The sequence below is a fragment of the Procambarus clarkii genome, chromosome 6, assembly GCF_040958095.1.
Source record: "Procambarus clarkii isolate CNS0578487 chromosome 6, FALCON_Pclarkii_2.0, whole genome shotgun sequence".
NCBI lineage: Eukaryota > Metazoa > Arthropoda > Malacostraca > Decapoda > Cambaridae > Procambarus > Procambarus clarkii.
Window position 1 is genome coordinate 40,209,448 of NC_091155.1, and position 20,692 is coordinate 40,230,139.

The window sequence follows — 20,692 nt, forward strand, 5'->3', positions numbered from 1 at the left end:
ATGGTGAACAAAACATGTAAATACTTATATATAACGTCTGTATATAAAAGCAAAAACAGTATGGTGGGTGGAGAATGGTGGCAAGTCAGGTGAGGTGAGGGAGGGAGTGGCAGCCAGTGGCAGCCAGTCACTGCCTGCCACTGCCACTGCCACTGCCACACAGCATACCAACTTAGTGGTTTGTCATGGTGAACAAAACATGCAGATACTTATATATAACCTGTGTATATAGTGTAATAACCGACAAAGTATTTGTTTACTGTTTGATGAACATAATTGAATCAACAATATGCACACCATATTTTTGAGTACAGCAATGATTCACTCATTTTATTATATAAATATATCACACTACACACTATTGAATAATATTACAGCAAGAAAACTACGAAAAATCAATCGGAGACATTGAAATAATTAGATAATTATCTCTTTGTGGAAACTCTGGCTTGACAGCTGGCGATCAACAGACCGCCTGGGACGCACGCTCAGTCAGCGCCTGATTTTTGTCACACTTCCCCGCCCTATAGTGGGCAATATATGCCACTTACGATTTTTTTTATTATTTTTCCCGTGATCAGTGAACACAAATTAACAGGTTAGGAAGAAAAAATAATTTTTTTTTTTTTTTTTTTTTTTTGGTATGTGCCTGTGGATGTCAAATGGTATATAGCTATGCGCCATTTAAGGGTTAAGGGTTAAACAGACACTTGAGCCCAGTAATAAATGCTGCAATCTTATTTATTCTGTATATAATTTATTCACTTAATATTTAAGTATGTTTTCATATATAATTATTTGCAATTGTTTATAATAGTGAGTAGTACTCTATGGACAACTATGATTTTCTGATGTTTCAACAGCAAGGAATGTAGTTGTTAACATCTTAGCAACTTATGCTTAACCCTTAAATGGCGCATGGCTATATACTGATTGACACCCACAGGCGCAAAAAAAAAAAAAAAAAAAAAAAAATTTCTTCCTAACCTGTTAAGTCATGTTCCCTGATCACGGGAAAAATAAAAAAAAAATCTATTGTACTTACCGACGATGTAATTAAGCCGAGAAGATGGGTGATGACGTCACAGTTTGCATGTTCGCTCATGCACTGTGCGTCCCTGAGGCGTCGCGCGCGGTCTTCAAGCAGCCACAGTTGCCATGATTTTATTTTCACGTCATTATTTACAGTGTTTATGCATGTATTCTTTGCAATATTAGTCACTAATTATGTTGCACATAATGTCACTTGACAGTTATTGTCAATATATGTTGCACACATCGAGTATACACATGCGCGCACAAACGTTTTCCATTATGGCATTATATTATGTACAGTAATCACAATGTTCATTATTTTATATGTACACACTAGCACGCACTATGTACACGTTTTTGCACTATTATTGCACATTTAGAAGTCTTGGAGTGTGTGGTAGTCGTTGAAGCAGTCGACAGCACACAATGCAACTCCACACCCTTCACACCATGTTTGCACCATTTTACGTTTTTGCTCTCTTCGTTTTGTTGCTTTACATACTACGCATGCACGTTGGCCTATTGCACGCTTTCCACCTGCTGGCAAATTCTTTAGTCTGTGTTGCTGAAAGGCAATTATGTGAGTGAGCCTGGGTGTTGCATCATGCTGCAACACTGGGTTCATGAGTGGTCTTCGTATGCCAGGGACTTCTTGACCAAACTTTGCTAATAACTGTGTTGCAAGTGTAAAAGCAAATGTACGGAACACAGGTTTACGTCCAGTTTTCACCAGGTACAAATTACAGTGCTTCCTCAGACTAACGAACCCCGCTCTATCGAATTCCTGGAAGAGCCGAACAAATTGAATTTGGTACCAAATGTTCAGTGGAACATACAAATGTTCGATTAAGTGAGGAATGTTCGTCCAAGCGGTCACCGAGGCCGAGCGTCAGAGCTGGCTGTCATCAACTATGATTCGCCAGAGTGTAAACAGTTATGTAGTGTTTTATCCCTACCCATTGTTTCTAGGGAGAAATGGTGATAAAAATTGTGATAAAATGGTGTCAGGGGGGCATTGGTGAGAAGAGTTGTTGTCAGGAGGCAACACGTGCTCCCCCGCCCCCACCCTCCTTCCTCCACCTGACCACAGAGACCACTCACTCTCCTCTCGTCGTCAGATGCCAAGAGTCAATTTAATGATAATTATCGCATTATCTACACTGAAAATAGCCTTTTTATTAGAAAAATGTCATATTGGAGCAATAATAATGATGAAAATTGTAATATATACAGTACATATTTTAAACAGTTTGAACACATTTCCTTTTCACAGAATTTTTAATACAATTGGGGTGTAGATAACAGCCGGCATTGTGTGGCCGGCCGGTCGCTCCCTGAGCCATTGGGGGGGGGGTGGTGGGTGGGAGGGGGGGGGTTGTTTCCTGGATCCCTCCCTCCCTCCTCTAACAGCCTACGTACTGTACTAATATCTATTTAGAATAAATTTTGAGGAGGCCAATAAAACAAGCACAGGTCGTGTGAACGTTAGGCCTTGGTGAGGTGGCTGGCATCATTTGTGGTGGTGTCAGGGGAGGCAGGTGGTGTCAGAGGAGGCAGGCGGTGTCATGGGAGGCAGGTGGGGTCAGGGGAGGCAGGTGGGGTCAGGGGAGGCAGGCGGTGTCAGGGGAGGCAGGTGGTGTCAGAGGAGGCAGGCGGTGTCATGGGAGGCAGGTGGTGTCAGGGGAGGCAGGTGGGGTCAGGGGAGGCAGGCGGTGTCAGGGGAGGCAGGTGGTGTCAGGGGAGGCAGGTGGTGTCAGGGGAGGCAGGTGGGGTCAGGGGAGGCAGGTGGGGTCAGGGGAGGCAGGTGGTGTCAGGGGTGGCAGGTGGGGTCAAGGGAGGCAGGTGGGGTCAGGGGAGGCAGGCGGTGTCAGGGGTGGCAGGTGGGGTCAGGGGAGGCAGGTGGGGTCAGGGGAGGCAGGTGGGGTCAGGGGTGGCAGGTGGGGTCAGGGGAGGCAGGTGGTGTCAGGGGAGGCACATGGGGTCAGGGGAGGCAGGTGGTGTCAGGGGAGGCACATGGGGTCAGGGGAGGCAGGTGGTGTCAGGGGAGGCAGGTGGGGTCAGGGGAGGCAGGTGGGGTCAGGGGAGGCAGGTGGGGTCAGAGGAGGCAGGCGGTGTCATGGGAGGCAGGTGAGGTCAGGGGAGGCAGGTGAGGTCAGGGGAGGCAGGTGGGGTCAGGGGAGGCAGGCGGTGTCAAGGGAGGCAGGTGGTGGAAAGAGGCAGGTGGTGTCAGGGGAGGCAGGTGGTGTCAGGGGAGGCAGGTGGGGTCAGGGGAGGCAGGTGGGGTCAGGGGAGGCAGGCGGTGTCAGGGGAGGCAGGTGGGGTCAGGGGAGGCAGGTGGTGGAAAGAGGCAGGTGGTGTCAGGGGAGGCAGGTGGGGTCAGGGGAGGCAGGTGGTGGAAAGAGGCAGGTGGTGTCAGGGGAGGCAGGTGGGGTCAGGGGAGGCAGGCGGTGTCAGGGGAGGCAGGTGGGGTCAGGGGAGGCAGGTGGGGTCAGGGGAGGCAGGTTGGATCAGGGGAGGCAGGTGGGGTCAGGGGAGGCAGGTGGGGTCAGGGGAGGCAGGTGGGGTCAGGGTAGGCAGGTGGGGTCAGGGGAGGCAGGTGGTGGAAAGAGGCAGGTGGGGTCAGTGGTGGAAGGTGTTGTCAGGGGAGGTGGAAGTGGAGAGAGAAGGGTGGTGACCACGCATGGCTGCCAAACCTCTCATTCATACTCTCTTATAAATCTCAATCTTAGCTGTAAAATATTTATGCCAAAATATGTTAATTTTCGTGTATTAATATACATTATTAATCATTAACACGTTGTATTGTTTCCTGAAGAAAACAATAGCTGACTTGGCATTGTGGTGTGTATGGCCGGGTACCTGGGGGGTGGGGGTGGGGGGGTCCTGGAGGTGTGAGAGGAGACCTGTCAACCCATCATTTTTTTTTGTCGGGCGAGTTGAGACGCTTCCAAGCCTGCTGTTTCAGTACACGGTGTGGGTGGTGTGGTATGGTTTGGGTGGTGTGGTGTGGTATGGTTTGGGTGGTGTGGTGTGGTATGGTTTGGGTGGTGTGGTGTGGTTTGGGTGTGGGTGGGTTGGTGTGGGTGGTGTGGTTGGGTGTGGGGGGATGATGTGGGGTGTGTGGGGGATGATGTGGGTGGTGGTGTGGGGAGTGTGGGTGGTGGGGGCGAATGGTGTTAGTGGTGTTGGGGATGGTGTGGGGGTGTGGGGGATGGTGTGGGTGGTGTGGGGGATGGTGTGGGTGGTGTGGGGGATGGTGTGGATGGTGTGGGTGGTGTGGGGGATGGTGTGGATGGTGTGGGGGATGATGTGGGTGGTGTGGGGTGTGTGAGTGGTGGTGTGGGGTGTGTGGGTGGTGGTGTGGGAAGTGTGGGTGGTGGGGGTGAATGGTGTTAGTGGTGTGGGGGATGGTGTGGGTGGTGTGGGGGATGGTGTGGGTGGTGTGGGGGATGGTGTGGGTGGTGTGGAGGATGGTGTGGGTGGTGTGGGGGATGGTGTGGGGGATGGTGTGGGTGGTGTGGGGGATGGTGTGGGTGGTGTGGGGGGTGGTGTGGAGGATGGTGTGGGTGGTGTGGGGGATGGTATGGGTGGTGTGGGGGATGGTATGGGTGGTGTGGGGGATGGTGTGGGTGGTGTGGGGGATGGTGTGGGTGGTGTGGGGGATGGTATGGGTGGTGTGGGGGATGGTGTGGGTGGTGTGGAGGATGGTGTGGGGATGGTGTGGGTGGTGTGGGGGATGGTATGGGTGGTGTGGGGGATGGTATGGGTGGTGTGGGGATGGTATGGGTGGTGTGGAGGATGGTGTGGGTGGTGTGGAGGATGGTGTGGAGGATGGTGTGGGTGGTGTGGGTGGTGTGGAGGATGGTGTGGGGGATGGTGTGGGTGGTGTGGAGGATGGTGTGGGTGGTGTGGAGGATGGTGTGGGTGGTGTGGAGGATGGTGTGGGTGGTGTGGGGGATGGTGTGGGTGGTGTGGGGGATGGTGTGGGTGGTGTGGAGGATGGTGTGGGTGGTGTGGAGGATGGTGTGGGTGGTGTGGAGGATGGTGTGGGTGGTGTGGGTGGTGTGGAGGATGGTGTGAGTGGGGTGGGGGATGGTGATTCTCGCATCTCAGATTATTATTGACACCAAAAGAGCATGAAAGATATTATAATGAAGCACCACACAACAAAGAAACAAACTAATGTGTCCTGGCATATGTTTAAAAAAAAAAAAAAAATAAGGTTGTTGGGGCCGGACGGATGGAACGAATTCCGCACTGGAACGAATCGGCTTCGCCCCATATAGTTCGTTCAAGTGAGGACACACTGTATAGCAGTTCAACATGCTCATGTCAACAAGATGGAAAAACACTTTTTTCGTCCACTTCAATGTTTTCCGCACACACTTGATAGTGCCAATCATCATGTCAGCCTTATCAATCAAACGCATGTTGATATTGTAGTCAAGAACACAATCTGGCTTATATACTGGTTCTCTCGTTACACGGTGCACCTTGCCACTGTTCAACATTGTACCCTCATGAACGGTTGTCAGCAGGTTCACTTCTCTCTTGTCTTTCCACCGTACTGAGAGTATTTCATCACATTTCCGTACCTGGCACTCACCAACTGCAAGTCCACTGACAAACACTGGCATTTCCCTTCTTCATGGCTTTACTGTACCAACCAACCCGGTTCTATTTTCAATCAAGAACCTAGCTAGCAATGGACTTGTATAGTAGTTATCTGTGTATAGGATGTGGCCCTTGTTCATCCATGGTGCCATCAGTGACTTCACCACACTACCCGAGAATCCATGTTCGTCGTTACCGGGAATGTCTACATCGCTAGCTGAATACAGAATCACGTGTAACACGTATCCTGTTTCACAGTCACACAGTACAAAGAATTTCAAGTCAAATCTGTTTCGTTTTGAGGGAATATACTGTTTGAATGAAACACGTCCTTTGAACAGTATAAGGGATTCGTCAATAACCAGCTTCTGTGCTGGTACGTAAAAATCTCTGAATTTTCCAATCACCTCATTCATTTAGTGCCTCACTCGCCAAAGTCTATCCTCCTCAGTCCGGTCCTCATTAGTTGCAAAATGCACACATCTGAGGAGTATCTGAAATCTGTCTCTGGACATATATTTCCCGAAGGAAGGTGTTGGAATAGTCAGATCTTTGCTCCAGTAATCTGTGATAGCGTGTTTGACACAGTGTTTCATCAACATACATATTGCAAGAAACACATACATTTCCCCTATATTGGTGTCTTTCCAACGTTGCAAGCGTGAATATTCTGATATATCTTTTCTAATGAGATGAGCCGCATGAAGGTTCGTTTGGTGTACAATATATTCCATGAGGGGCTCATCATAGAATGCGGTAAAATAATCACATTCACTCATATCATCACCATTATCAGGGAAAAGATCTGTAATCCCAACGTCTTTATCGTCAAAGGCAGGAATTCGGGGAATAAAACCAGCACCATCACTCCACACTAGTACACCTGGTGTCCTGCGAGACGCAGGGGACGCAACAGGGGACGCAGCAGAGGCACTACAGCGAGGAAGCGATGCACCCTGGCCGACCCCTCACAGTGTTCAAGAGAGAACTGGATAAGCACCTCCAAAGGATACCTGATCAACCAGGCTGTGACTCATACGTCAGGCTGCGAGCAGCCGCGTCCAACAGCCTGGTTGATCAGTCCGGCAACCAGGAGGCCTGGTCAACGACCGAGCTGCGGGGACGCTAAGCCCCGGAAGCACCTCAAGGTAACCTCAAGGTAACCCCGTGGACCAGGAGCTGAAGCCCGTCTACGCACAGTACGGCCGCTACCTGCACGTGAGGTAGAGGCACGTGAACATGAGGCTCTTGGTGCCACATGTTGTTCCATGCGGTGGCGCTTGGCTGGGCGAGACACTGCTGACGCGACAAAATCTCGCCCAGTAACACCACTGGTACTGGCACCAGGCTCGGTAACACTATGTTCTGATTCCACTTCACTAAAACCAGAAAAAGAGTCACCTTCCTCTGACTCGTCACCGAAAGTATCCTCAGACTCTAAATAATCACAGGAACTGTGTAGCCAAGGGAATATTGGGGTCGACGCTGGCCGAGGTGGCATGGGTGAGGGTATAAGCCTCGCCATAGGAGGCGGCTGTATCTCATATTCACTGTCCGTGCTATCAACATCGGTCAATTGGGTGTAGTCTTTATCAATATCAGAGTCATCAAAGTCACTTTCCTCACCATCGGAAAATAATTCACTGGTTATTTGCTCTTGGGTGAGTGATTGCGTGGGGCATGCCCGAGAAGCGTTCGGCCGTGCGCTCGACATGGTGGCTGCCTGGTAACTGAGGCCTCCCAAGCGATAGTAGCGTGAGCTGGATTTTTTTTCAAAATAGCGGCTGTTTACTATAGCCCCTGGGCAGCGTATGGGGACCCCCTCTACCCCACGGGCCTTTCAAATCGTGCTCGGTACGCCCGCGCATCATATGATGCGATGCGCAATTTACTGCAAGTCGGGCAAAGCATCATATGATGCGATGCGCAATTGAAGGGTTAAAGAAGGTTTCTGGCTACACGAGGGAGGCAGTTGCTGATACTCAAGATTACACTTATTATTTTCTTTAACCACTGCATTGTGGTGCCTTAAGGCATCCAATCAGGGGTGTGCAAAGCTCCATATGGCACTTTTAGTATAGGGAATGATTCAAAATTCCCACGGGTACACGTAATTACCTAAGTGTAGTTACAGGATGAGAGCTATGCTCGTGGTGTCCCGTCTTCCCAGCACTCTTTGTCATATAACGCTTCGAAGCTGCTGACAGTTTTGGCCTCCACCACCTTCTCACCTAACTGGTTCCAACTGTCTACCACTCTGTTTACAAAAGAGAATTTTCTTATATATCTCCGGTAGCTTTGTTTTGTTAGTTTAAATCTATGACCTCTTGTTCTTGAAGTTCCGGGTCTCGGGAATTCTTCCCTCTCAATTTTATTGATTCCTGTTACTATTTTGTACATAGTGATCATATCGCCTCTGTTTGTTCTATCTTCTAGTTTTTGCATATTTAATGCCTCTAACCTCTCATCGTAGCTCTTGTCCTTCAGTTCTGGGAGCCACTTAATGGCATGTCTTTGCACCTTTTCCAGTTTATAAGCTTCTTAAGATATGGGCACCACACAACCGCTGCATAGCTTTGGTCTAACAAAAGTCGTGAACAATTTTTTTAGCATTTCGCCATCCATGTATTTAAAAGCAATTCTGAAGTTAGAAAGTGTAGCATAGTGGTTTACAGTCTGTGCCTCAGGGCTCCAGTAAACAGATGCTATCTTGAAAAAAATCAGCATCCATACTGGCTGTGAGACTCTCAGTACTGAGAGAGTGACCAAGGCTGGTGCATGAAGGAGCAGTGCACAGCAACACTCTGCAGCTAGGGGCCACAGTACCACTTAATAATGATGAATAAAATAGGTAACTGAAATTATTTTTCATCGTTAGTGTCATAGATGATCCTGACGCTGATAAAGACAATGTATAATGTTCAGATATCAGTAAATACAATATTAGTTATGACATTGTTTGTTTCCTGCATCTATGCATCATGAAACAACCTCATGTTCCTTCACAATATAGCCTTGTTTAAATGGATTCATATTTGGTATTTTGTAACAGGAATGTGGTAATAACAGCAGTTCTGTAGCTAGTCATAGCAAGATGTGTAGAATATTGAAGGCATTGTCTTACATCATGTGACTGCTGGTGTTGTCTGCTTGTATCACGTGGCTCCATGCCGTGTTTTAATTTCTTCACCATACCCACCAGGACTGCTTATTAGTTTGTTATGGTTATCTTGAGGTTATCTTGAGATGATTTCGGGGCTTTTTAGTGTCCCCGCAGCCCGGTCCTCGACCAGGCCTCCACCCCCAGGAAGCAGCCCGTGATAGCTGACTAACACCCAGGTACCTATTTTACTGCTAGGTAACAGGGGCATAGGGTGAAAGAAACTCTGCCCATTGTTTCTCGCCGGCGCCTGGGATCGAACCCAGGACCACAGGATCACAAGTCCAGCGTGCTGTCCGCTCGGCCGACCGATCCTATATGCTCTCGGATTTATATGGTGCATATTAATCTTGATAGTGATATATGCATGCGTATTTAGCATAATAACAGCAATAACACTAGTTGATCTAAGAATATAATAAATGTGTCGCTAAATATGAGCTCTATGAGAATATGAGAAATATATTTAAATATAAATATATAATATGTATATTTATATAAATATAAAATATGAGAAATATATTTTAGAGCATATTGATGTTCCACACATTTAAGTATATAAATTCCACAAATTACACACTATTGAATAAAATTACTGCAAAAAACTAGATATGAAACCATTCACAGATACTGAAATAATTATGTAAAAATGTATTTGGAGCACCTGTGTCACATTTGGCTGTCGGCCACTAGGCTGACCTTGTACACAAACTGTCAACACATGATCTTTGTAGTTCATTATCATGCACAAACATGTAGATAGTTATATATAATGTGTGTGTGTGTATATAGTTTAATATCAAAAATACTGTTTGATTGATCTTAACACTTTCGCGCTTTATATTAGAGATAACTCGTCACTGGTTTTTCTTACGATTCCGCATAACTGCCTACTTTTCTCGTCAATCGAAAAAATATTTCTATAAATTCCATTTTTTAACCGAAATGGATGGGGATACTTTTGTTTTGTAGAGAATTTATTTGCGAAGTTTTTGGTACCAGAATGAATATTATATCACATAAACTTCTATGAGTAAAAAAAAAAATACACAAAGTATGTTTGGGGGTGTGGCGAGCGTGTGGCAGTGGGTTCCCTTTAGCCGTTGATATATCCAACACGTGGGAAATATTTGTATGTGTTATGTATATGTCTGTGTAGGGAATTTTACTGCGATCACTGTCATACAAATTATAAAATGTTTCAACAAGTATAAACATGACAAACATCAAACGAACGAAAACAATGCGTTCGTTTCTGCCGCGAACGCATACTGAGCGACGTGGTTCTATATTTGGCGCTTCTCTTACACATGCTTTGTACCAATGTTATACAGTTCATCTTATAGAAAATTTTATTGCGAACACATTGGTATAAAAAAGAAATACGTACATAGAAAAGTAGGGTCAGGAAACGTATAAACTTTCCAAGCATGATTTCCCACCTGTGTTTTCGCCAGTGCGCTCGCGGCTAACTACTCTCCACTTCACACACTCTTGCGGGTGGGCAATTACCTATATTAAACATTCATATGCATATGTCCGTGTAGAGAATTTTATTGCGATTCCAATGATACTAAAATTAGCGATGTAGGACAACTGTAGGCTTCGCAACCATTAAGAAAGTGGAAACATTTTGTTGCTGTTTGGCGCTCTCGGCGAGTGATCTGCATAGTTTTTTATTTGGTGTTGATACTCCTTATGCTTGGGCGGCATTTTATAGGTATGCTCTTATAGACAATTTCATTGCGAACACAGTGATTCCAAATTTAAATACATGCCCCTTCAATTATTGTCAGGACAGTCAAAAGAGTGTACACTTTTTCGGTCTTACCGCGTAGGCGCGCGAAGTGCCGAAAGCATCTGGGGTATTGTTTTTTTTTGAGCGCCGAGAGCGCGAAAGTGTTAAAATATAATGTGTGTGTCACTACATACGTAAATGTTTTAAATGTCACCATTCACACTTACTTTATTCATCATTATTATGTAGTGCTGCATAGTTGTGATGTGAGCTGCAGCTGCACGCGCCAGCCTTTGTTGCTCTGGCAGTACTGTATGGAGGCTCTTGACGCCACAAGGGATGCACATAATTTTTTTTTTCAAATGGTGTATGTTAACTGTAGCTCTGAAGAACAGGATGTGAGCTCCATATAACTAGTTTTGAATCTTATGCCATTTGTTGGTACTGTATATCATATGGCAGTCAGTGCATCACCTGTCAACAGCCTTATGGAAGTTTGAATGGTGCAGGGGTTAAAAGAGGCAAGTGGAGTCTGGGGGTAGTAGACCACCCCAGTAATCCAGATGAAAAAATCCACCAAAAAGGTAGATTGCAACAAAACAGTAACTGAATGGACAGCATTGGCAATCCTAACTCAAACCATGTACATTCTCATTAGCAGCAAGCAACTGCTAGTTAACAATATTAGTTCACTACCAGATGGTGAGTGCTAACTAACAAATTCCTTCATTCACATGTCTGGTGCTCCAGTGCTCATAACATTCTTTGATCCAATCCTCGACTAAGTGCTAACTTTTCTTTTGTACTCTACAGTGCACGGTTCATGTGTGTGTATTTTTGCATTCCTGTTGTGCATGCCAAGATTAACATTTTACTGCACCTGCATGTGATCAGAGCTGTCTTCTCTAGTTGCCACCAGTGTTGCTCTACCTTTGGTATAGGTTATCATCACTGAGAAGTTTGGGGAGCTGCTCCTTGGGGTTTCCCTCCTTTCAAGGTGCTTTGCCCTGAGTAGTTCAAGTGCCTTGGATCCTTTTGCAGGGCCCATGGTTACAGGGGACTGGTGGTTTGTTTTCTTGTGTGGATATGCAGTGGGTGCATTTTCAGCATTTAGTCTGGTGGCAGCTTATGCCTCCCTTTGCCATGTTTTTCCAGGACGAGGGGTTGGCATTGGTTATTGCTATGTTCCCCAAGCCTGGCATCCAGCCAGTTTGTACCAGTTGGTGCTGGTTTGTTCCCTGTAACTACCTAAGTGTAGCTACAGGATGAGAGCTACGCTCGTGGTGTCCCGTCTCCCCAGCACTCATTGTCATATAACGCTCTGAAATTACTGACGGTTTTGGCCTCCACCACCTTCTCACCTAACTTGTTCCAACCGTCTACCACTCTGTTTACAAAGGTGAATTTTCTTAAATTTCTCTGGCAGCTTTGTTTCGTTAGTTTAAATCTATGACCTCTTGTTCTTGAAGTTCCGGGTCTCAGGAATTCATCCCTATCAATTTTAGCGAGTCATGTTACTATTTTGTACGTAGTGATCATATCACCTCTTTTTCTTCTATCTTCTAGTTTTTGCATATTTAATGCCTCTAACCTCTCCTTGTAGCTCTTGTCATTCAGTTCTGGGAGCCATTTAGTTGCATATCTTTGCACTTTTTCCAGTTTGTTGATGTGCTTCATAAGATATGGGCACCATACAACTGCTGCATATTCCAGCTTTGGTCCAACAAAAGTCGTGAACAATTTCTTTAGTATTTCTCCATCCATGTATTTAAGAGCAATTCTGAAGTTAGAAAGTGTAACATAGGCTCCTCGCACAATGTTCTTAATGTGGTTCTCAGGTGACAGTTTTCTATTTAGAACCACCCCTAGATCCCTTTCTTTGTCAGAATTCTTTAAAGATTTATCATATAATTTATAGGTTGTGTGGGGTCTATGTTCTCCAGTTCCACATTCCATAACATGGCATTTATTCACATTTAATTCCATTTGCCAAGTGGTGCTCCATATACTTATTTTGTCCAGGTCTTCTTGAAGGTCATGGCAATCATCTAGCTTTCTTATCTTCCCTATTATCTTAGCATCATCAGCAAACATGTTCATATAATTCTGAATTCCATTTGGTAAATTGTTTATGTAGACAATGAACATCATCGGTGCAAGAACTGAACCCTGTGGTACTCCACTTGTGACATTCCTCCAATCCGATACATTGTCTCTGATTACGGCCCTCATTTTTCTATCAGTTAGGAAATTTTTCATCCATGTTAGAAGCTTACCTGTCACCCCTCCAATATGTTCCAGTTTCCAGAACAACTTCTAATGAGGAACTCTGTCAAAAGCCTTTTCTGGGGGGAGCCCTCTCGGCTCCCCAGAGCTATCCCAGGCTGATATGCTTATGTCAGACTTTGGCATCAGTTATGTGTATGGAGTTCTTAGGCCTACCGGGGACCACGGCCAGAACCGGGGCCCCCTCAGAGAGGCAAGGGGAGCAATGGCCTATAGAAGCCCCCGAGTGGTTGGAAGCATTCTATGTGCCATCGACTGGAACAGGCACCCAGAAAGGTAAGCGCCTCAAAACAAACCCCTATTCTGGTTAAAATTGTTACCAAAAGCCGAACTAGTGGATAGAACTCCCCAACAGAAAACAAGCAAACTAGTGTGACGTCACACGCCGCCGCACCGCTGTCTGTGCAGCTCCCCCCTCCCCAGGAGGGGGAAGTGGGAGCCCCAGACCCTCCACGCCGGCTACCCACACCTCAGTTCTTGAGGCTGATGCTATAGGTAGAGGTCGTGTGCTCTGGCTCCAGTGTCGCTACAGCACTGTGCTTCACGTGTGGTGTTTGTTTTTGGGGGTGCATCATGTTTTGTGTCCGGTTGCGGCACTACGCCGTTATTTGCGCGCCACGGCTTCTGTGTCCGGGGACGCGCTGTGGGTTGATCCGGTTTCCCTTCTTCCCTGTTCACGGGTTCGGGTCTCCCAGGTCGTCCGCAGGGTTATTAAGTCCAGCCAGCCTGCGGTCTATCCCCGTGCCCATGACGTTCATAAGTTCGCGGCTCTTGCTGCCGTCTTTGGAAATATGTCTTGGTCTGATGTTCGGGCGCAGGGATTTTGGCGGTCGAACAGGGTCCTGGCTGCTCGTTACCTTGTGAATGTCCCTGGGCCCTGTCGGACCTATGTTGCTTTGGGTCGGCGGTTGCAGCCAGTTGTCTCGGCTTCGAGTTGAGGAGTGAGCGACGACCGCCTCCCGGGTAAGTCCCTCTTTTTCCATCTGTGGGTAGTTAGCTCCGGGGAGCCGACGGGGCTCCCCCCAGAAAACCAGCGTTGAATGTAATGAAACGCCATTTTCTGGGTGAGTCCCGGAGGCTCCCCGGCATCCCTCCCTCCCTCCGGTCGGCGTTTTTTTCACGTTTTTGACATCCAGCCTCAAGAACTGAGGTGTTGGTAGCTGGCGTGGAGGGTCTGGGGCTCCCCCTTTCCCCCTCCCGGGGAGGGGGGAGCTGCGCAGACAGCGGCGTGTGACGTCACACTAGTTTGCAAGTTTTCTGTTGGGGAGTTCTGTCCACTAGTTCGGCTTTTGGTAGCAATTTTATCCAGAATAGGGGTTTGTTTTGAGGCGCTTACCTTTCTGGGTGCCTGTTCCAGTCGATGGCACATAGAATGCTTCCAACCACACGGGGGCTTCTATAGGCCATTGCTCCCCTTGCCTCTCTGAGGGGGCCCGGTTCTGGCCGTAGTCCCCGGTAGGCCTAAGAACTCCATACACATGACTGATGCCAAAGTCTGACATTAGCATATCAGCCTGGGATAGCTCCGGGGAGCCTCCGGGACTCGCCCAGAAAATGGCGTTTCATTACATTCAACGCTGGTTTTTTAGGTTCAGATAGATGCAGTCAACCCAACTATCTCTTCCCTGTAAAATCTCTGTGGCTCAAACATAGAAACTGAGTCAATTCTTTACACAGGATCTTCCAGATTGAAAACCATATTGCCTGTCTGATATTATATCGTTTTTCTCCAGGTGTTCTACCCATTTAGTTTTAATTATTTTTTCCAATATTTTGACTATTACACTTGTCAATGATACAGGTCTATAATGAAGGGGATCTTTCCCTGCTGCCATTTTTGTAGATTGGAACTATGTTAGCCATCTTCCACACATCAGCTACAACTCCTGTACACAGGGATGCCTGAAAATTCAGTTGAAGTGGAATGCTGAGCTCAGGTGCACATTCTCTCAGAACCCATGGTGAAACTCGATCTGGACCAACTGCTTTGTTCCTTGAGCATTTTTTCCACTTAATCTTTAGACACCTCTTTGTGCTCTATGTTGTTCTCTGGAATTCTTATTGTGTCTGGTTCCCTGAAGATTTAATTTTGTACAAACACACTTTGGAACCTTTCATTTAATGTTTCACACATTTCCTTTTCATTTTCCATGAATCTATTTCCCATTTTCAGCATCTGAATATTATCCCTTACCTGCAATTTGTTGTTTGTGAATTAATAGAATAGACCTGGTTCTGTTTGACAATTGTCCGCAATCCCTTTTTCTTTCTGCCTCTCTCCTCACTGCCGTGTAGTTGTTTCTTGCACCTTTGTATCTCTGACATGTTTGGGGGTTTGGCCTCTTCCTATATTGATTCATTTTTGTGTCTTTTGGTCTCTGGCCCTCTCGCAATTTCTGTCGAACCAATCCTGTTTCCTAGTTCTGCATCTCTGCTTTGGTATAAAAAAAAATTTGTGCCTTTATCATATATTACATAAAACTTGACATACATCTCATTTACTTCATGTCCTAACAGCAAGTCTTTCCAGTCAAATTCCTTAACCCTTGTATAGCACCTGGCTATTTAGCATGTGTCACTTGTTTGGCGCATGCAAAAAAAAAAAAAAAAAATCTAAACCTGTTAATTTGTGTTCACTGATCATGGGAAAAATTAATAAAAAAATTGTAAGTGGTATATATTGCCCGCTATAGGGGGGGAAAGTCTGACACAAAACTGGCGCTGACTCAGCGTGCGTCCCAGGCGGTCTGTTGCTCGCCAGCTGTCAGGCCGGAGTTGCCACAAAGAGATAATTACCTAATTATTTCAATGTCTCTGATTTTTCATAGTTTTTTTGCTGTAATATTATTCAATAGTGTGTAGTGTGATATATTTATATAATAAAATGAGTGAATCATCGCTGTACTCAAAAATATGGTGTGCATATTGTTGATTCAATTATGTTCATCAAACAGTGAACAAGTACTTTGTCGGTTATTACACAATATACACAGTTGGCATCTGCAGGTAGGGGCTGACAGACATGTCCAGTTCCCTCCAGTACGCCTAGCCTCGACCCAGTTAGTGGCTCCCTCCAATACGCCTAGCCTCGACCCAGTTAGTGGCTCCCTCTTCCATGGCATGCTGTTCTCATGTTATGAGGGGAGGCAGAGCAGCAGTGAAGAAAAGATGGAAGACATTGACAGAGGGATGGGAGGCAGTGATTGATGGAGGGAGGCAGTGATTGATGGAGGGAGGCAGTGATGGAGAAAGGTATTGACGGAGAGCAGTGGGAGGGATAGAAGCAGTGAGGGAGGGAGGGAGAGTGGGGGTGAGGGAGAGTGGGCATGAGGAGTGCGAGGGAGAGTGGTGGTAAGGGAAGAGTGGTGGTGAGAGAACAGTGGTGGTAAGGGATCAATGGCGGTGAGGTAGAGTGGTGGTGAGGGAAGGAGGGAGAGGTGTTTGGTTAATATGGTTCACTTGTTGTGTGGTCTTCTTGTCCACTTGTGTGATCCAATTTGTTATATGAAGGAATTATTAATTAACACTTTCGCCCGGGCATGACGCAGCATTGCGTCATCCGTTTACTGTCGGTAACCCATTGAGATCAAAATGAAAGACCTAGGACGAAAATTGAGGTGACCAGAGTGAAAATAGTGAAAACATTTTATCGTGTTTGCGTGCTCCTGGGTAACTCGTTCGCACTTTCTCTGTTTGCTGCGGGTAATTAGCCGGGCTTTTGGAGTTTATATGCATTTAGTGCTGTAGAGAATTCTATTGCGAACACAATGATGCAAAATTTAATCTCGTAGGACGAGAATTAGCACTTTCGCGCTTTAGATTAGCCATAGGTCGGCACCGTATTTTCTTACGTTTCCGCATAACAGACTACGCCTGTAGTCCATCGAAAAAATATTTGTATAAATTCTATTTTCTAACCGAACTGGATGGGGATACTCTCAGATTTTTCGCCATGAAATTCCCGTTCTCCCTCACCGAACCCACACCTTATTGGCGTGGAACAGCGAGGAATGGCCAACAACAAGAAGTATACCACATGTTCCCGACATAGATGCCAGCATAGCTCCTCCTGCTGACACGGCAGTTTCAACACCCGGGCCATCTGGTGCGAGGCGTCCTCTGTTCACCTCAACACCTCAACCCCACTCATCAACCACAAATTCTGAAATGGGCATTGAGGACATAGAACCATTTGATGTTTCGGATTTCATTGAAGATTCTACTACAAGTTTGGTGGTTCTTGTAGAAGACAATATTCCTCCAGTGAATCCAAAAAATAGAAGAATTATAGATTCAGAACAACGTCTCGACTACAAGTTGACGCATGAACAAGTGCACTTGGCTAAAAAAAGAAGATGCCGTGTTTGTTTCAAGTCTGGCATAAGGAGGGACGTGAGATATGGATGTAAAACTTGTGATGTGGCACTGTGCCCTGCGCCTTGCTACACAAGGTACCACCGAAGAAAGATATTTTGGGTGGAGAAAAAATAACCACTGCCAACAGCTTCACTCCACCTAAGAAACATCAGATGAGCAACTTCAGGATCAGAAGCCTGAAGATGGTGGAGTGAAGAAAAAATGCTCAACTGTTGATCTTCAATCAACATAGACAGGGTAAGTACACCTATTTGGAATTTTTTATTATCTATAAGAAGTTATATTATATACGTTTTGTAGAGAATTTATTTGCGAATTTTTTGGTACCAGAATGAATATTATATCACATAAACTTCTATGAGTAAAAAAAAACACAAAGTATGTTTGGGGGTGTGGCGGGTGTGTCTCTGGGTGTGGCGGGGGTGTGGCAGTGGGTTCCCTTTAGCCGTTGATATATCCAACACGTGGGAAATATTTGTATGTGTTATGTATATGTGTGTGTAGGGAATTTTACTGCGATCACTGTCATACAAATTATAAAATGTTTCAACAAGTATAAACATGACAAACATCAAACGAACGAAAACAATGCGTTCGTTTATGCCGCGAATGCATACTGAGCGACGTGGTTCTATATTTGGCGCTTCTCTTACACATGCTTTGTACAATTGTTATACATTTCATCTTATAGAAAATTTTATTGCGAACACATTGGTATAAAAAAGAAATACGTACATAGAAAAGTTGGGTCAGAAAACGTATAAATGTATAAACTTTCCCACCATGATTTCCCCCCTGTGTTTTCGCCAGTGCGCTCGCGGCTAACTACTCTCCACTTCCCACACTCTTGCGGGTGGGCAATTACCTTTATTATACATTCATATGCATATGTCCGTGTAGAGAATTTTATTGCGATTCCAATGATACCACAATTAGCGATGTAGGACAACTGTAGGCTTCGCAACCATTAAGAGAGTGGAAACATTTTGTTGCTGTTTGGCGCTCTTGGCGAGTGATCTGAATAGTTTTTTATTTGGTGTTGATAGTCCATATGCTTGGGTGGCATTTTATAGGTATGCTCTTATAGACAATTTCATTGCGAACACAGTGATACCAAATTTAAATATGTGCGCCTTCAATTATTGTCAGGACAGTCAAAAGAGTGTACACTTTTTCGGTCTTACCGCGTAGGCGCGCGAAGTGCCGAAAGCATCTGGGGTATTGTTTTTTTTGAGCGCCGAGAGCGCGAAAGTGTTAAGGTGACAAAGTTGAAGAGAGTATACACTTTTCAGAATTTACATGCGCTCCCGTGACACCCTGGGTCCCATATCGCACAGTTGAGGGGTGGCGCACGGGGTACGCCAAAGTGTTAATTGTAACCTGTGATGGAATGGGAAAGTTGTCCACCACTCTGTGAACTCTGTCCCAACATTGTAAGCAAATCCGCACATCTCCTGCTTTGCGAACCAGAGTTTGCCGAAAGGGGTGAGTAAAGCCGGCCTGAAAAGTGTGCGACCTAGCCGGAGATTCGCTGAATCGGGATGCTGTGTTCACAAGCAGAACAGTAGTGCTGTTAGATCATGCTGCATGCGCCAGCCTTGGTTGCTCACTCATTACTGAGGCTCTCACACCCGGGGATGTTACCCACAATTTTTTTTGCAAGATGGAGTCTGTTTACTATCGATCTTGGCTGGACTATAGCTGCCCCATCAACACATCACGCTGTTGTGATTTGTGTGTGTAATGAAGTAAGGGCAAAGAGGTAGAACGGCCTATTGACATAGCTCGAGTATATGGGGGGAATTATGTAAAATTCTGGTTTGTCTCTCAGAGAGGCTGCAGAATCCAAGTAAATTCAGTAGAATTTCTGGTTGCAATTCTTATACATATCGTAGCTCAGTCGATTAAGGCAGCGTCTGGGATGCTCTTGAACGTAGGTTCGAATCCTTGTCACGGCCCTTGTGGATTTGTTCATTCTTGTCTGGTACTTTTACTCGAGTCTCTCACCATCTGTTTGGTGATCAGGTGGCTTCTTGAATGTGTCCCACCTGCGTGCTTCGGCTCGGCGGCAGTATGGGGTTTTCTGGCGGTCCTAATTTTTTCTTTTTGTCTCTTCGACAGATGTACTGCGCTCTTTGTTGTCATGGTCTTGTCCTTCTCTCGTTGTGGTTCAGGGCCGTCTTCTGGCCGCATACCGTCGCCCTGTCTCGTGCGGCACTGGCGGAGCCGCTTTGGATTGCTCCGGTTTTGTTGTTCCATCTGCACCGTTCATGGGTTGCCTTGGGCATTGTTAACCTCTCTCCTGCTCATGCTCCACCTGAGTCATCCTGCTCTGAGGCAGGGTGCTCTTTTCTCTATTCCCTTCGGTTTGTTGTGGCCCCTTCGGTTCCGGAGGGGTCCCTGGGATTGTTGCTGATTGGTTGGTTGGGCGGGGTGCTTCTTGTATCCAGTTGCGGCGAAGAGCCGCAACTGGATACAAGAACTGGATACAACCACCTTCTTTGTGCGCCACGGCCTCTGTGGAAGAGGCTGCGATTTGGGTTGATCCTGTTTCCCTTCTTCCCTGTTCTCGGGTTCAGGTCTCTCAGGTCATCTGCTGGGTCCTTCTGTCTAGCCCGCCTGTGGTCTCTTCCTGTCTGTGCCCTTCACGTTCGTAGGTTTGCTGCGCTTGCTGCCGTCTTTGGTGGCATGTCTTGGGCTGACATTCAGGCACAGGGTTGTTTTGGCGGTCGCGCTGAGTCCTGGCTGCGCGCTCCCTCATGTATGTTCCTGGGCCTAGTCAGGCCTGTGTTGCCTTGGGTCGGCTGTTGCAGCCTGTTGTCTCGACTTCGAGTTATGGTGTGAGCACCATAACTGCGTCCCTCTGTTTTTGTCTTTGGTGAAGTAGCTCCGGGGAGCTTTAGGGACTCCCCCCCAGAAAACCAGCGTTGAATGTAATGAAACGCCATTTTCTGGGTGAGTCCCGGAGGCTCCCCGGCAACCCTCCCTCCCTCCCTTTGATCGGCATTTTTTTTTTTTTTTTTTTTTTTTTTTTTTATGTTTTTTTCTTTTATATCCAGCCTTAGAACTGAAGTGTGGATCGCCAGCACGAGGGTTTGGGACTCATGCTCGTATCGTGTGACATCATGCTTGTTTGCTCGTTTTTCTTTTGGGGAGTTTTGTCCACTTGTTTGGCGATTTTTTTTGTTTTAACCAGAATAGGGGTTTGTTTTGTGTCACTTACCTTTCTGGGTGCCTGTCCCAGTCAATGGCAGATATAGAATGCTCCAAATCACATTTACATTTCTATGGGCCATTGCTCCTCGTACCTCTGTGAGGGGGGCCAGGTTCTGGCTCGTAGTCCCCGGTAGGTCTAGAACTCGACCCACATCGACTGATGCAAAATAGTTAGGGTATCCATATCAGCTTGGATAGCTCCGGGGAGCCTCTGGGACTCAACCAGAAAATGGCCTTTCATTACATTCAATGCTGATTTTTTACTT

General features: G+C 46.3%; 1 protein-coding gene across 1 annotated transcript in view; it reads left to right on the forward strand.

The window, feature by feature from the left end:
* The window catches only part of LOC123754125 (phosphatidate cytidylyltransferase, mitochondrial), a 158,497-nt gene that overhangs the window by 128,937 nt on the left and 8,868 nt on the right, over positions 1-20,692 (forward strand). The gene's annotated exons all lie outside the window — the stretch shown is intronic.